This window comes from Macaca nemestrina, chromosome 12 (assembly GCF_043159975.1).
Source record: "Macaca nemestrina isolate mMacNem1 chromosome 12, mMacNem.hap1, whole genome shotgun sequence".
Taxonomy (NCBI): Eukaryota; Metazoa; Chordata; class Mammalia; order Primates; family Cercopithecidae; genus Macaca; species Macaca nemestrina.
In genome coordinates, this window is record NC_092136.1 from 41,743,416 (window position 1) to 41,761,301 (window position 17,886).

General features: G+C 34.8%; 1 long non-coding RNA gene across 1 annotated transcript in view; it reads right to left on the bottom strand.

Moving 5' to 3' along the window:
- Positions 1-1,146: 1,146 nt before the first annotated feature.
- The window catches only part of LOC139357327 (uncharacterized), a 74,920-nt gene continuing 58,180 nt past the window's right edge, over positions 1,147-17,886 (bottom strand). The window contains exon 4 of the long non-coding RNA XR_011610311.1: positions 1,147-1,288. This is a non-coding gene — a long non-coding RNA (uncharacterized lncRNA). The remainder of the gene's footprint in view (positions 1,289-17,886) is intronic.

Below are 17,886 nucleotides of genomic sequence, written 5' to 3' on the forward strand. Positions count from 1 at the left end.
CAAGCATCTAACTTACTAAGCACTCCAGTAAGTCATTTCAATGTTTTTTTTGTTTTTCATTTTTACAATTTTATCTTTATTTTTTGATGTATTTATTTTTAATAGAAAAATGTATATATTTATTGCATACAACATGATGTTTTGCATAGTGGCTAAATTGAGCTAAGTAACATATGCATTACCTCATATACTTATCCTTTTTATGTTGTGAAAATGCTTAAAATCTCTCCTATTTTCAGTGTACGATACATTGTTTTTTACTGTACTCATCATGTTTTATCGATCCCTTTAACCTATTCCTTATGTCTAACTGAAATAAAGTTTATTCTCCATTAAACTTTCAGATAGGCTGCTATTATTATTATTAATAGTTTTTCAAGTTTTGTAATAGAGATTTAGAGAAAATATATCTCTAGTAAATTGCAGACCTGAAATATAATCCCAAGTGAGCCTGATGCCTAAAGTCCTCATCACTAAACTATGTTGCCTTTAACATAATTAGAATCCTGGCTTATAACCCTGTAAGGAACTTGAAGAAGAGTACAAATAACTCTTGTAGACTACAGTAGTGTAAAAAAAAAAAATTCATTTACATTAAGAAAAGACTTATGTAATATTTTTTTTTTCTTCTTCTTCTTAAATAGCCCTGCTTGTTCTGTGAAAAGTTTCTGCTATGAAATTGCACACTTGGAAATAATTATGGACCTTTTGTATGTATTTATTTCCTTTGGTCCTCCATCATGCCATGATATTATTTTCTATTTACAAGACAGAAAATTGCATGTTATCTAAGGCTGTACCTTCTGAATTTCAATAGCTTCCATGAAATTGCAATGGTACTTTTCTAGAAAAAGAAGCACATTTTGCTTTTTACTCTTCTTTATAAGAAAACAAAGGAAAAATAATTTCCTACAACACCAAGTTTAACAAACGCATCTTAGTTTTTATTTCTGGTTAAAGCACAATTATTAACTGAACCATACCTCTACCATACCTCAGAATTAGCATGTTTGGAATATGAACCAAAAGTCACGGAAAACATTCTCATCTGAAGTCCTTGTGGATCAGATCAAGCTTCCTCAGTACCTGGGCTTAAAACTTTGAGAATGGTTTCCCCTTTCCTATGACACCATCTTTGCATTCAGAAAAAGATTTCACAGGTGATAAACAAGACGAGTTAGAAAACCAGCACAACTTACTGTCGAGTTTTCTCCTTCTAAATAGATGGCATACTTTAATCACTGGCTTTTCAAACTTAAAATAGCATTCTGGTTTACAAAAGTAAAGTCTATAAGAAGAATGATAGAAAATAAACTATTTAGTACAATGTTTGCCAGATTTAATAATCACTACAGGATATGTGTATTCTCATTAAATCCCTGAATTCCAATGAAAGTAATATTTCACAGAATATAATCTTCTAATTCAGGGGTACCCAATATCCTGGGCTGTTGACCAGTACCAGTCCATGTCCTGTTACGAACCAGGCCACACAGCAGGAGGCGAGCAGCAGGCAAGCATTACCTCCTGAGACTGGCCGCCTGTCAGATCAGCAGCAGGCATTAGATTCTCATAGGAGTGCGAACCCTATTGTGAACTGCGCATACAAGGCATCTAGGCTGTACGCTTCTTATGAGAATCTAATCTCTGAAGATCTTAGGTGGAACAGTTTCATTTGGAAGCCATGCCCATCCCTGCCCCACATCTATGGAAAAATTGTCTTTCATGAAACCAGTCCCGCGTGCCAAAAAGTTTAGGGATCACTGTTCTAATTGCTAATAAATTGTATTGCTTACCCCACTCGAGTTGTAAACTATTGGATATATTTATTACTTTTTTTTGTTTGCTGGTGTACTCCAATTTACTGTTTTTATTAATTATTCCTTCACTTTGTTCTTGTATTTTGTTAGGATTTACCTAAGTCTTGAATTAAATATCTACTTCAGTGTTTCTCCAAAACCCCCAAATCTCTGCTCTTTTAAAAACTGTTTACAAAACACATTTCATTTGATTTCAATACAATCATGCTTAATTTGATATAAAATATTTTTTTCCAAATAATGTAAGATGCATTAAATCAGGATATCAGATATGGAGCCAAAGCATCCATGTTTTAACCTTTCCATGTGATTCTGAACCATTATTGATGAGGTTCCATCATCCCCACTGGCTTAATGTCCACTTTCGGGCCCCAACAGGGCCTTCTGCATATGTTGTTTTGGTCCATCTCCCTTACAGACAACAATTTTAAAGGAAGGAATTGTGCCTTATTATTATTATTATTTATTCCCAGCACATGCACAGTGATTCATGCACAGTAAAAGCTTAACATTAATCTCTTCTCTTAGTTTAAAGGTATGCCATTGTTCACACTAAACATCAGCTCTTACCTACCGCATATTAATTTAACTCAGATTTTTTCTTATTTTCTTTGAAAGAGATACTTTGAGCTTTTTTCACGTCTTTTTTCAGGACTAGAAAACCTTGGCCTATTGTATGCTTTCTTGACTTTTATCCTATTTCACTTATGTCAGGATTTCATCAGTAGGTTCTCAGAACAGCTGGAAATCAAAAGGCTTTAATCACTTGCTAGTAACTCAGCATGAAAAAAAAAAGTGACTTTATTTTAGAATAGATTTTTCTTGCACTTATAGCATTTGCCCCAAAACTTATTCTGCCTAAGTAGGTAAAGGAAAAGACAAAATTTATGTCCAAGTTTACTTCCAATAATTACAAGGGTTTTGAAAACTTGGACATAAACTATCTAGTTTAAAACTGTATTAAAAAATATTATTTTCTTTTCCGTTAGTGGAGAGAAGGTCTTTACTGACACATTTTGCACAAACTTTCCCTGCTTTCCATTGTGACAGACAATTCTTACTCTAAGTTTCTGTAGTCATAGTAGTCTTGCAAGATTTTATACTGTTGCACAACTTATAAATATACTTAGAACAATTGGTTTTCCTGATTCTTATCTATAAATGGTTTTTCTCAAAGATAATTAGATTATTGTGAAATATCATAAAGTTTTATAATTTTACATGTTTTGATTTAAACTGTGTTCAGCTATAGCCTTCAGACTTTTTGTTTGTTTGTTTCTGCTATATTTATTCCTAGGCAGTTTTGTTCCTGATCGGTTATTCTAAATGTCACACACACACACCCACACACCACATAGTTGTCATAAGTATATTATTCTATGTTCCCATCACAATTTATTCTTCATATGTAGAACTAATTTCTTTATTTGTTAAATCTATATGAGCTTTTTTCTGCTTATCAGCGTGTTAACTATGTCTAATTTAGTATTATCTGCAGACTGATCATCATATTCTCAAAATCTTTGTCACGGTCTTCAAAATTAAGCTTGGTTTCTCCATATACCATTTCAAGACATACTTGTAAAAAAGTTTTATTTTAAAGGGAAGGAATATAGTACAACAAGAGAAAGAGAATGCAGACACCAATCTAACCATGAGACATCCCATGTGCAAATACCTTAAAGGCTCTTTTGTAGATTTCTGGCTTGAACCACCAACCAAGATATATGAAAGGAACCTTGGTTTTGGCAAAACTCAAAGAGAGTCTCTCTTAAGCGATCATGCTAAGCTTGTCAGACTCTCTTAAGTGATCATGCTAAGCTGGTCAAATAAATTAGGCTAGTTGGAAATCATTAGTAAAAACAAAATTGACCCAGAGAGTCTCCAGAGTATTTCTGATCTTCAACAGTTTATCTTAAATCCAACTGTCTTATCTTGGCCAAGAGTCAAAATGTAAACATCCAGCTTTACTCAGAAATAAAGATAGAGCTTTTCCAGTCTAGCTAAAACTAAAACTATTTCCACAATTTCATAAGTAGATTTCCTTTCACTAATGTTTAATAAAAGAAAATAACATCAAAAGTTGAAACATGAATGCAAAATAAAAACTTGGTCTTAAACAAAAAACTATAGTTAAAAAACGCATTTAAAATTTCAATAATTAATATCAGCCATTAATCATTCCAACCAACCTGATACAACTCACAGCGGTGTTTGAACCAGAGCAACTCCATCTTGAATAGGAGCTGGGTAATATAAGGCTGAAACCAACAGGGCTGTATTCCAAGATGGTTAGGTATACTAAGTCACAGGATGAAATAGGAGGTCAGCATAAGATACAGGTCATAAAGTCCTTGTTGATAAAACAGGTTGCAGTAAAGAAGCCAGCTAAAACTCACCAAAACCAAGATGGTGACAGGAGTGACTTCTGGTCATCTTCACTGCTACCCTCCCACCAGCACCATGACAGTAAAAAAAAAAAAAAAAAATGCCATGGCAACATCAGGAAGTTAACCTATATGGTCTACAAAGGGGAGGCCTCAGTAATCCACACCTCGTTTAGCATGTAATCAAGAAATAACCATAAAAATGTGCAACCAGCAGTCCTTGGGGCTGCCCTGTTTATTGAGTAGCCATTCTTTTATTCCTCTACTTTCTTAATAAACTTGCCTTCACTTTAATCTGTGGACTTGCCCTGCATTCTTTCTTGTACGAAAGCCAAGAATTCCCTCTTGGGGTCTGTTGGGACCCTTTTCTGGAAACATCTTCCTGGTGACCACGAAGCAATAATATTAAGGAAACCTGTGACCAAAAGGCTAACTTTGGGTAAGTGGTGGGGTCTGGTGACATCTTTCTGGTGAGCCATGGAAGAGACAATACTGAAGAAATCCTTCCAACACAAATGAAATGACTGCAGCACTGATTGGCTAACTTTGGGTAAGTAGTGGGGTATCTGGATAAAGGATGGGATTGGGTTAGAGACCCGACTTAGGGGAGTTAGAGTTTCTCCTAAGACAGAGAGAGAGTTAAAGGCTCCTCTCAATAAAAGGCAAGAATGCTTGACAGACCTTGGATTTGAAGCCCAGTGTATGAAGGTTAGAGTCTTTCCTAAGTTTAGGGTGCTAAGAGTCCCCTCTCTGTAAAGTCCCTTTCAGATGAGAATGGGTTTGACATTATGAGATGTTAATTCCTTTTCTCTTTGGATTAATCTGCCTTGCACTCTTTGCTGATGGGTATGGGTGACAGAATTAGGCATGTACAGGATAATGGGACATAGGGAACTTTTTCCTATCCATAAGGGGAAACTTGAGAGCAGATGGGACTGCTGGAAAATATTCCTTCACTACCAACAAACAACTGCCTGAACTTTTCAGTGTCACTGCAATGGTTGCATCTTTCCCTGGTCTCCCTGAACTCTTGGCCTTCCCCACCCTGCCACAGGCAATGCTTTTCTCTCTCTCCTTTTTCTTTCCTATCTTTTCTATTACTCAGGCCAACCCTTTTGCCCAGAGATCACAAGTTGAGCTCCTGATCAGAGGTTGGATTAACAATGTTGTGGGCCAATCTGGGGCAAGTTTGAGTCTTGCCAGTTTAATATTGGGTGCTAAGCAAAGTGGCTAATGTCTTTGTTTTGTCACACATATTTTTGTCACGCACATTTAGTCTAAATTAGGTCAGATATTATGTTTACTAAATGCTTTAAGATCGTAAACTGCTTCTCTGACTTTTGAAAATTGTTCAATTTACCTACATTGAAGACATTAGATTCTATATAAGGCCTGCAGACATGTGGAATTAGCCATGCTCCCTAGCTATGCAAAGAAGCTTATAAAGAAAATAGATTTTATATAGGAAAGTGTGTTGTATGGTAAATTCTTGTCCTAAAGTAAAATGATTGGCTATTTAAAAAGAGGGATTTTTAGGGCAAGTCAGAAAGTCTAAGCATGTAGTAGATGGTCTGTGTACATTGTGAAAGGATTTATGAAAGGGAATTTATTTGAGAAATGTTATAAAATTTAAAGGTTGTTAGGCCTCCTAAATGCTTCATAAAATGTCACTATGACTCTTACTGTACAACTTGATTGCTTTGCAATTAGGTAAAGCCTGGCACATGTGGATTTAGCTATGCCCTCTATGCTGGAAAGAGTCAGGTTTTCTGGTGTCCTAGGCTCCACACCTGGTACATAATTAAAATTGCTTGCCAACCAGGATTTCTACCAAAAGTAAAAGTTGCTAAGAGTTAATTGTGTAACATGTATTTGAGACTACTGAAAAAAGAATGCTAGGCACCAGGTGTGTAAGGCAAGTAGAAGGTACTTTTGGTAAAAGATGATAAGAAGGCATGGGAATGTGAATTTCTTGCCTAAGCTTAAAGGGTTAAAGGATTATTTTAAGTTAGATAGAATAAAGCTGAAGGTTTAAGCAAGTTATGGAAGGTTTGTGAAAAAATTATTGTAAAATAGATTCTGTGTCTAAACATATTGGCCAAAGTTAAAAGAGTATTATTCAGTTTTTCCATAAATTGAATATTTGAATAAAAGCACAACAGGCTTTTCCTAGAGCAAACAACTGCTAATAATCTGCTCTTTAACAAAAATTTGTAAAGACTTATAAAAGATTTATGAGAATCTTACCCTATGGTCGAACATTAAAATTCAGTAGACATGTCTATAAGATTTTATTAATTATTGAGTTTAACATTAATAGTACATGAATGTAAAGGTTAAATTTGCCTTATTTTGGTATAAAAATCATACAGGAAGCACTGTCAAATATGAAATAGTGTTTGACTGTCTTTGAGCTATATTTGCCTAAATATGCTATTGGTATGTGTTCCAAAACAGTGGGAAACTCCTATAATTCTGATATGACTTAGTGTATTTCATTAATAATTATAATTGTTACATAAAATTATGTATGTCACAGAGGTAAACACATTTCTTTGTCCATCATGTTTTTGACTGTGGCTGACCTAAGACCTTTTGTCATCCACAAACAATTTTTGTCTTGTTTTAACTCTCCTTAAGAGGTGGTTTTATAATCAACTATAGGACTTTGACAGGTGCACTTAAATACAAATTTTCTGATAATGTTGGAGATTGTGACACTAGAATAGAGGAAAGCACTTTCAGGACTCAAGAGAGCTAAAGTGTTTATGAGTATAAAACAACAGAAATTAACTGCATGGACTAAACTAATAGAAATCTAAAGTAATCTTTTTAACTTTTTGCTTAAAAAATTGCTGATCCTTTGTTTCATTTTTCATAGTCAAGGAAACTTTTATTTTGAGTTATTTACAGCTTTAGGCAATTGAGGAAAATATGCTCCTTTGAACAACATTTGGAGGATATTTCTCTATATCTGATTTCTCCAGAATTTGGAAACTAGTTGTGAAGATTCTTAATTTATGGCAACATAGTTAATTTCATAAGTGTAATGAGGATCTATTTTACTTTGTAATTGGACACAATTGGAAAAACTGCTTATTTTACCAAGGCTTTGACTGGAATGGTGTGTTTTCCTTTAAGGAATCAAATTTGACTTGTAAAGACAGTAAAAGCCCCTTGGGAAAACTGGCCTCATACCTTGTCTACACAGTACATATACCAGGTTTCTGACCTGTGATAAGTAAAGAATGTCACTTTCTAACAGGGCCAGGAGGACAAAGTTATCTTGGAACCTCAGATGAGAGGAATTTACTCAACTCATAGCTATTTGAGGGTACAAACACGTGACAAGGCTCAGTTCTAAAAAAAGTCTTATCTAAAATTCCTTCTATGACACAGAGTTCCATCAAAGCCAATTTAAAAAAGACCTCTTGTGAAAAAATAATTATTTTTGCTGCACTTGATACAAATAACCAAGTCAAGCAAAATAAAGCAAATAAGTTTTACTATGATTTATCTTTAGTAAAAATAAGATACTGGAGAGATTAAAAATTATGTTTCAAGAACTATAGCACACTTGTTATTAGATTCTAGTCTCGTCTGTTGTTTTTAGTTTTTTGTTTTTTGTTTTTTTTTTTTTGACTCACCCCTTATTCCTGTGAACCAACCAGTGATCTCTGACTACTGCTCAGAATAAACAAGAGGGATGGGTATTGTAAAAATCTGAGTCAATATTCTAATTCTGGGCACATTGGAATCAGCTAGTGACCCCATATCAGCTTGGTTCCAACAGTTGCCCAGTTCATGGAAAACCTTCAAATTTAGTTTACATGGGATAATTTTACTCATTTTGCTTTACTCTTTGAAATATATCACTGTTGTACTCTTTGTGTAGGATTGCAGGTTAAGCTTACTCAACATTTTCTTAAATTGAACGCTTAATATTTCAGATATCACCTTTTGTCCAAAGGTGGAGTTATGAATGGTCCTCACCATACTGATGCTTTCTGACTCAGTTCCTCTCTACCAAGAGACCCTTATACTTAGGCAGGAATATCATCTCCCCTATTGACCCTGAAGAAGTTACAGAAGATGGTTCTTCATCCCTCTGCAACCCTTAGAATTAAGGGTTCTCTTATAAAAGGGAGGGGAAAAAGAGTTTGAGCCAGAGGAATTCCATCTTGAATAGGACATGGGTAAAATAAGGCGGAAACCTACTGAACTGCATTCCCAGACAGTTAGGCATTCTAAGGGGCAGGATGAGACAGGACGTCAGCACAAGATACAAGTCATAAAGACTTACTGATAAAATAGTTCACAGTAAAGAAGCCAGCAAAAACCTACTAAAACCAAGATGGCGACAAGAGTTACCTCTGATTGTCCTCCCTGCTACACTCTCATCAGTGCCATGATAGTTTACAAATGCCATGGCAATGTCAGGAAGTTACCCTATATGGTCTAAAAAGGGGAGGCATGAATAATACATCCCTTGTTTAGCATATAATCAAGAAATAACCGTAAAAATAGGCAATCAACAGACCTTGGGGCTGCTCTGTCTATGGAGTAGCCATTCTTTTATTCCTCTACCTTCTTAATGATGTTGCTTTCACTTTATGGACTCACTATGAATTCTTTCTTGGGTGAGATCTAATAACCCTTTTTTGGGAGTTTGGATTGGGATCCTTTTCCAGTAACACAATCATCATATTTTTAAAATATAGTCTATTATTGATTTTTTTCTTCAGCTGTGTAATTAATATCCTTTTTTGATCAATGACTTGGACTATCAGTTTGGCTTTGTTTGGCATAAAATATGGAAGTATATTCTTTTTCCTATCACTATATTGCTATAAATCTCTTTTTCTCACATTTTAACTCCCCATTTGCTTCTTTTAGAGTGAATTCCAAAGAGGTGTCCTGCTAACTAGTCATCAGAGTATAATCAACAAGATATTTTAGCCTCCAAGTCTGTTTAGGGTCTCCAACCACAGAAACTGTATGCCGGTGGCTTTGGTCCATATTTATATGTTAATAATTCTCAATACATTAAGATGCTAACTTCTTCAGTACTCATTTGCCGACTCATTCTCTGACCCAAAAATAATTGCTGTGTACATATATACTACTTGGAAACTACAGTGCTAGGTAGTGGAGAAACAAGAGCAATAGTGCTCCTGCTTTCATGCATTTGCAGGATAATAGCGAATACAGATAGGGAAAAAGAAAATTGCAATGAAGTGTGATGACTGCTCATGATGATTGATTTTAGGTGTCAATTATTATTCAGAAAAAAAGCTAAACTCTGTAAAATATTTAAAAGGTTTGTTCTCATCCAAATATGAATGACCACAGCCTGAGGCACCGTCTTAAGAAGTCCTGAGAACATGTGCCAAAGGAGGTTGTGTTACAGTTTTATTTTATACATTTTAGGGGGACATAAGACATCAGTGAATACATGTGAAGTACACATTGGTTGGGTTCTGAAAGGCAGGACAACTAGAAGCGAGGGTGGAGATGATGGGGGTGATGGAGGGCTTACAGGTCATAGGTGGATTCAAATATTTTTTGATTGACAATAGATTGAAAGAGTTAAGTTATAATCTAAAAATCCAGAATCAATAGAAAGGATTGTCTGGGTTAAGATAAGTGGTTGTTGTGACCAGGGTTCCTATTATGTAATGAAGTATCATAAATGGCTACCCTTGGAGATAATAAATGGCAAATGTTTCCTATTTAGACCTTTAATAGGTGCTAGACTGTCAATTAATTTCATAAGGATTGAGAGGACCTGGAAAAAGAAAAATCTAGTTATGTTAATATATATTCTTTATATAAGCAAAATTTTCCCCCACAAAAAGACAGCTTTTCAGGGCCATTCAAAATATGTCAAAGAAATATATTTTCTTTGAATATATTTTGAATTCCTTTGGAGCCTGTTCTCTGTCACATGATGTTATACTAGAGTCAAGTTGGAATGTAGTATCTTATTTGTACAAAGAGTCTGTTTTGTCAGTCTTAAGATCTCTCTTTTAATGTTAATGTTGGTCAGTTGTGCCTACACTCCAAAGGAAAGAGAGCATAATGAGACATGTTTGACCTCGCTGACTGTCATGGCCTGAACTAGCTTTTCAGGTTTTTTTTTTAGGTCCCCTTGACCAAGAGATGGTCTATGCAGTTGGTTGGGGGGCATAGAATTTTTCTTCTTGTTGTTTACACTATATTTAAAGATTCGTAGGTTGCTGGTGAAGGAAATTGAAATATTCTACTCTGAAATATATTTCTTTGATGTATTTTGAAATGACTGCCACTTGGCCAGGAAACTTGGCCAAGAAAACTTGCCACTTGACCACAGAAGTGGACTTCCAAAGCTGTCCTTTCTGGGGTGATTTTGTATCTGTAAGAATTTCCATGCTCCCTCCCCTCTTTATACCTTTCCCAGGTCCAGGAGAAATTGAGAGTCTGACATCTTTAAGAGTCTGAGAAGAAACATTTATCACCCATTCTCTCTGAGGGAAGCCTCATCTACATAACAAGACCGCTTTTGCTACCCAAGTTTCTTTCTTTCTCTTGCTTTTAACTTGTTATGGTCTTAAATCTGATTAACCAGTATAACCTATTTCTGGCCATACTCTATGTTTGCATTCTTTATTGTGTCTTCAAGATGGAATATAAGTTTCTGTAACTCATTGGGAAGTTGGGTCTTCTTTCTGGTGACTCCCATGTATACACATTAAATAAATATGTATGCCTTTTTTCCTATTAATCAATCTACCTCATGCCTGTGATGTTTCAGCAAACCTTCAGGGGGCTAAGAGTTTGTGGCCCCAATGCTGGTAAAGCATTATTTCTGGGTATGATGAAAGTGTTTCTGCAAGAGATTGGCATTTGAATCTGTGAACTGCATAAAGAAGAATCTCAAAGAATTTTAGTATGGGTTGGCATCGTCAAGTAAGTGGAGGGCCGGCTAGAACAAAAAGGCAGAGGAAAGGCAAATCTCCCTCTGTCTCTCTCTCTTTTCTTCTTTTGAAGACGAAACATACTTTTTCTTTTATCTTTAGATTTCAGAACTTCATATTCTTCAACCTTTGGGCTTCCAGACTTCCCGCAGTAGCTCTCCAGGTTCTGTGGCCTTCAGACTTGGGCTGAGTCATGCTACTGTTTTCCTAGGTTCTCCATCTTGAAGACAGCATTTTGTAGGACTTCTCAATCTCCAAAATCTCAAGATAAGCCAACCCCCCTAATAAGTCCCCTTTCATATATCCCTTTATATATCCTATTGGCTATGTTTCTCTGGAGAACCTTGACTAATATAATGCTATACTGGTGTAAATTCCTAATCAATTGTAGCACACAGGAATTAGCCAAGATGAGATGCCAAGGAAGACTTTTTGAGGAAAATAGTAGCTACAACATAAAAATTTAAGAAAAAATAACGAGGAAAAATAGGCTCGTGTGGGTAGATAGAGATATATTCCAAATCTAGGACTGATGGCTCACACCTATAATTCCAGTGTTTTGGGAGACTGAGATGTGAGGACTGCTTGAGGCCAGGAGAGGGAGTCCATTTTTTGGAACATAGTAAGATACCATTTCTACAAACAAACTTGAAAAGTTAGCCAAGTATACTGGTGAGCACCTGTAGTCCTAATTACTTTAGAGACTGTGGTGGGAGGATCCCTTGAGCCCAAGAATTTGAAGTTACAGTGAGCTATAATCACACCACTGCACTCTAGCCTAGGCCTCAGAGTGAGACTCTGTCTCCAAGACAAATAAAAATTAAAATAAAATAAGAACATTCCAGACAGAGGGATCAGAAAGAGTCTAGGAGATTTGAGAAAGTGAAATCAATATGATATACCCTGAAGGATAATTAGAGGAAAAGAGAAAAGAGAAAGAAAGAGAGAGAAAAAGAGAGAGTAAGAGAGAGAGAGAGAGAGAGAGCAAGAGAGGAGGGGAAGGAGGAAATAGGTGAAAGAGAGAGAAAGAAAGAGAGACTGGTTATGTTTAAAATTTCTGTGTAGTGCAAGCCCAGAAGGGGGCTCTATGAGAAAAGTCTGGGTTTGTGAGCTAAAATAAAACCTGAGAGGACCTAGTAAACCGTGTTATTGGCAGAGTAAATGCACCTTAAATTAGGAAAGTTTCTTGGTTAAGGACTCTAGTTTTCCAGGCTTCCACAAGTTCTATATTCCAGTCATAGGAGAATGGTTGATGTAACCTAAGCATGGATGGTCTCCCACATTAGTGTTTCTTTCACCCTTTCTTCTTCCCTGCATGCTTTTCTTCACTTCTCTCCAAATGTCACATTCTAGTTTTATGTATCCATCATATACCACCTCCCTCATTAAATCTTTAATTGAATTCATTGAGTAAGCGCGTTCTTTCTTTTTCTCTAAATCTGTGTAACTTTGCTCAGTTTTACCCCCTCTAATATCTTAAACATTTATTCTTGATCTGTATATAAACATATCTTTCCTTCCCATTAAACTGGCTTCTTTAGCACATGTCTTAAATATTTTAGAATCTCCTATAATATGGTTATTCAAAATGAATTAAACAGCACTGTTTACTTAAGAAGAGAGAAAAATGTTAAAAAACAGAAAGCATTATTCTTCATAAGGTTTATGCATCAACAGACTTTTATATTTACCAAACTTGTAAGATTAAAGTGGAGTAAGTGAAAATTCACACTTTTTTTAACATTCACTCATTAATTAACTTTTACATTTATTTCTTTACTTTTTTAAATATTCACTTAATTCTTATTGTCAGTTTAGCTGATGCTACTGTAACTGTAATTTGGAATGCATTTTTTTTCAGTTGAGCATTAGAAGTTTAGGAGTTTAGGGGACTTGAGACAGTGAAATTAATATGATATACACTGAAGGAAAATTAGAGGAAAAGAGAAAAGAGAGAGAAAGAGAGAGAAAAACAAGGAGTGAGAGAGAGAGAGAGAGAGAGAGGAGGGGAAGGAGGAAAGAGGTGAAAGAGAAAGAAAGAGAGAATGGTTATGTTTAAAATTTCTGTGTAGTGTAAGCCCAGAAGGAGGCTCTACGAGAAAAGTCTGTACTTTTCTCAGACTTTTATTTATCACTAATTGAAAGACTGAAGGAAACACTAGCTGGTAGGTGGATTAAATAAAAGAATGAGCTCAAATAAAAGTAATTATGTCTACTTTTAAGCAGCATTTCTTTCCAGTAAGTAAAGATTAGTCAAATATCTAATGAATTTCTTTAATATGAACATTTGCTTTGACATAAAATGCTCATTCAACAAGTTTGGGAGCATGAAAAATATCTTTTTGCTTCTTATTTAGATGAGAAAGAATTGATTATTCCTCACTGATTAGCAGAAGGTCAAGTTCTGTTATTAACACCAAACAACAACAACAAAAACATGGAATTTACTTTCTACATTAACTAAAATGTATAACTATTGTTCTGGTAAACTCATACACACTTCTGTTCTCAATGTGAATAGTATATTTGTATCATTGAAGTTGAGGATTTCTTATTGTGAAGGTGAGTACACTTCATGTGTAAGAGTACTAAATGTTCGATAATATCAAGCATTTCAAAGAGCCAAGCCATTTACAGTTATTATTTCATTTTCCTTATTACTATCCATAGTTATGCATTGTAGTATTTCAGTTTTGAAGATGAAGAAAAACTGAAGCTATAAGAACTGAGCTAAATTGCCCAAGAACATACAGCTTGAAAAAGGCATGGCTAGAATATGCACTCAATATGACCTCAGCACCCAAGCTCTTTACCAATATATGCTGTAATCTTAGGCTCATCAACTACACACGGTGAATAGTGGTACTACTTCGTCTAAGCCTGCATTCTCCTGCAGAGTCTACACCTCCCTTTCAGTTGTTTTCACCTTCACTGTTCCCAAAAAAGCAGACTTTGAAAACTTAAGAAATGACATTTAAAAAAATCAAAATCTATTCTGATTTGCACTCAACTTGATTCATTGTAACCTATTTAGTGCCTTTCTAGACTAGCTCTAACGTAAATAGCCTAGGTATAAAACTTAAAGAATAGGGGCAGATGATTTTGTGAAAAAAATAATAATAATGATAAGCTTTTACTTTTTCAAAGAAATTTACAGCTTACATACTCTATGAATTTGAAAGAACCTCAAATGATCTGATTTAACTAACTATCCCTAAATTTTGTTAACAAGTCCCTGATAAATAGTGGCTGGGAAATTGTCACCACTCAAAACTTCCAATATTTACTGCTAGGTCACACAAAATTTCTGCTTCCATTTGAGCACACGCTCATCTCCCTAAACTGTCAATTGATCTTAGTTATATTATCCTGCTTCCAAAGCAAAACATTTCTATCTCTTTACTATGTATCATTCTTTATATATTTGAGACTAATATAACAAACATGTTCCTCCCTGGCTTGTTTCATTTTCCAGGGTAGCCCTGCCTAGTTCCTTCATCTATTTCTCTAAATGATACTTTCAAACTGTCTTCACTGTTCTTAAAGGTTCAGGTATGAATTTATTTCTCCTAAAATCCAGCAGTCAGAAATGAATAAGATATTAAAGATACTGTTTAGTCAGATGAAAGGGACTCTGAATTTCTTTTCTGGAAAATTCTTTTTTTCTGGTAAATTTTCCATTGGGTAATATTAATTTTGTATGTAGCTGAATTACACTGATGTGTTACAGAATTTTTTAACCAATGTATTAACTAAGATGCCCGAGATGTTTTCAATGTGTGTTACATGCACAGCTATATCTTCTATCTTGGCTATTATGGTTGTTTGACCAGATGCAAGATCTCCACAAGGTAAATACTAGTTTGTTGACATCATTTTAAATTCTGAATCTAATAATCCTTGATTTAAAGCACTGAATAGCTAAGGCTGAGACTCACCCATTTTGGTATACAACCTCAGATATCTCTCCCAGCATTAATATCATCAATATTAAATGATCAGTTAATTAATGAATTATTTTAAAGAAAAAAAATTGGGTCCAAATTTTATTTTGAAAAGATTTATCAATAGGCTAAATTGAAATAGGAGAAACACTTAAAATGAAAAGTATTTTCTTAACACATACTATTAATAAAAATCAAATTTGTGTTTTAAAGTTATATGCAAAGTATAGACTATAACTTTCTTCAGATAATTTTACATTTTATCATTTACTCAATTGTCAATGTTATAAAATGTTATTTTCTCATAAAACATTTCAAAACTTTAAAGATAAATAATGTATTTCAATCTCATGTCCAAATCAATCAGACTATATTCATTTTCCTGTTTTCTCTCAGTTATGATCCATATACATGAATAATATAAGTGTATTTTTAAATATTTTTCTTTAATTCTAGAATCATTTACCACAGGAAATTATATACCCTTAGAAAATTGAGGATGCAATGAAGCCTAGTAGAAATCAAAGCTTTGCCTAGCCAAATGATTTCCGTTCTCTGCAGTTGCAATTTTCAATTTAGCTCTTTATGTTCTCCCTATTGGCGTTTTAGACTGAATACAGAAGCTAAAGCCCAGTCATCAGTACTTTAGCGTCAGATATACAAAGAAAAGCAAGCATCAAACTTCTGTGCACTACAGAGTAAATGTGCCAGGAGGAAAAACAGTTCCCTTGAGTAGCCTGCACAAAGACTTTCTTCCTTAGTCCTGTAGAGAGAAACACTTTCAAGGTCTTTTCAGTCCCAAAAGAGCTAGAGGACATTCACAGCTATAAAACTTTCCTTATTTTATTTTTTATATAGGCAGAAGTTGCCACTAAGTGAAATGAACTGATTAAACAGCTCAAATGTGAAAATGGATTTTTAGCACTTAAAAAGGTGAAGATAGGAGTGTACAGAATGGTATGGGCATAATATACTTTGCCTCAGCTTAGAACTAACCTTTTTCTGTTGTGATTCTGAGTCCCTAAAACATTACACACTGAATGGCAAATAAACTCTCAAATGAGAAAAGAAAAAGGAGAGAGAAAACTACTTTTCAACAGGAAGATTTTGAAGAATAATTCCTGCTATAAAACATATCTGTACACTATAAGGAATAACTTTCCCCATAGTATCACATAACTGTACATGACTCAATTTGCCCCAAACCCCAGTCTATAAATAATGCACTTATTGAAGGTTTTGTGTAAGTAACTTGTTTTTTATAAGAATTTAAGATTGAGAGGTTAACCTCAGGCACCTAGACATAAATGAAAGAAACAAATTTCCAATTATCAAAGTAATGTATATATTTCCTACAGAGTATTTTATTTTTCACAAGTTTCATTCTAGTAACGGAATAACAAGGACTATATTGAATGTGTACTATGCAAGAAGCACTGTGTACTTCATCATTGGTTCCTAATTATAAGCATTAAATGTATAAATATTCCGATTTTGAATATAGACTATTTAAAACAGGTTAGTTAACTTCACCAAAATAAAATAGTTGATAAGCTTTGCAGTTGAAATTTTAATTCAGTTACATAGCTACCAATTCATAAAACAATTCTGGTTTTGATATATAAAATATAAAAATACACACATGGTTGGGCACATAGACTTACACGCACACACACACACACACCCCCACACACACTACTTACAGACTGAAACAGGCTTGCAATATTTGTGAAAACTTTCAGTAAAGGGTCAGAAAGAAAATATTTTAGACTTTGCGGGATGTATGGGTTGTGTCTCCACCATCTAGTGTTATCACTGTCCTTCAAAAGCAGCCATGAACAAATGTAAGCAAATGAACAATGGCTTTATTCCAATAAAATTGTATTTACGAAAACAGAGTGCACTCAGATTTGGCCTCTGAGTGGTGGTTTGCCTATCTTGGCTTAAAATAATGCAGATCCTAGAAGTTTATACTTTCTGACATAATTACATAAACATATTTGAAAATGTTAATTTAATATAATGAGGAAAAATTGTGTGATAGAAGTTCAGAGTTAAAAAGCAAGACATAAAAGAACCAGTTTAGAGGAACACAGTAGCTAACTATCTAAACACTTCCTAATATTTTGACTGTACATTATGTAGGTTTCAAGAAAGAGTCTGTTGGAGACTGAATTACTGAATACCGGAAACCAACAGAGACCACACACATAATAAATTAAAAAAAAAAAAAAGAAGGTCAGGGACATGTGACCAATGTGCAGAAAGAAAATCACAAAAATATTTGTAGTAAAATGCAGTTATCTACAGTCAAAACAACCAATAAATTTCAAAAAATGATTGTTTCATTCTATGGTGGGATTATAGGAGAAACTGCTAAATAACTATTTCAGTCTGAAGTAAACATGACCGAATTTACACTCCCACTGGAAGAAATTTGTATTAGTTCATTTTCCTGCTGCTATGAAGAAATACTGGAGACTGGGTCATTTACAAAGGAAGGAGGTTTATTTGACTCACAGTTCCCCATGGCTGGGGAGGCCTCAGTAAACTTACAATCATGGTGGAAAGGAAAGCAAGCACATCCTTCTTCACATGGCAGCAGCAGAGAGAAGTGCCAAGTGAAAGTGAATAAGCTCCCTATAAAACCATCAGATCTCATGAGAACTCACTATCGTGAGAACTGCATGGGAGAACTGCCTCTATGATCTAATCACATCCCAAGCGGCTCCACCCCCAAAACATGGGGATTGCAACTTGGATCAGAATTCAAGATGAG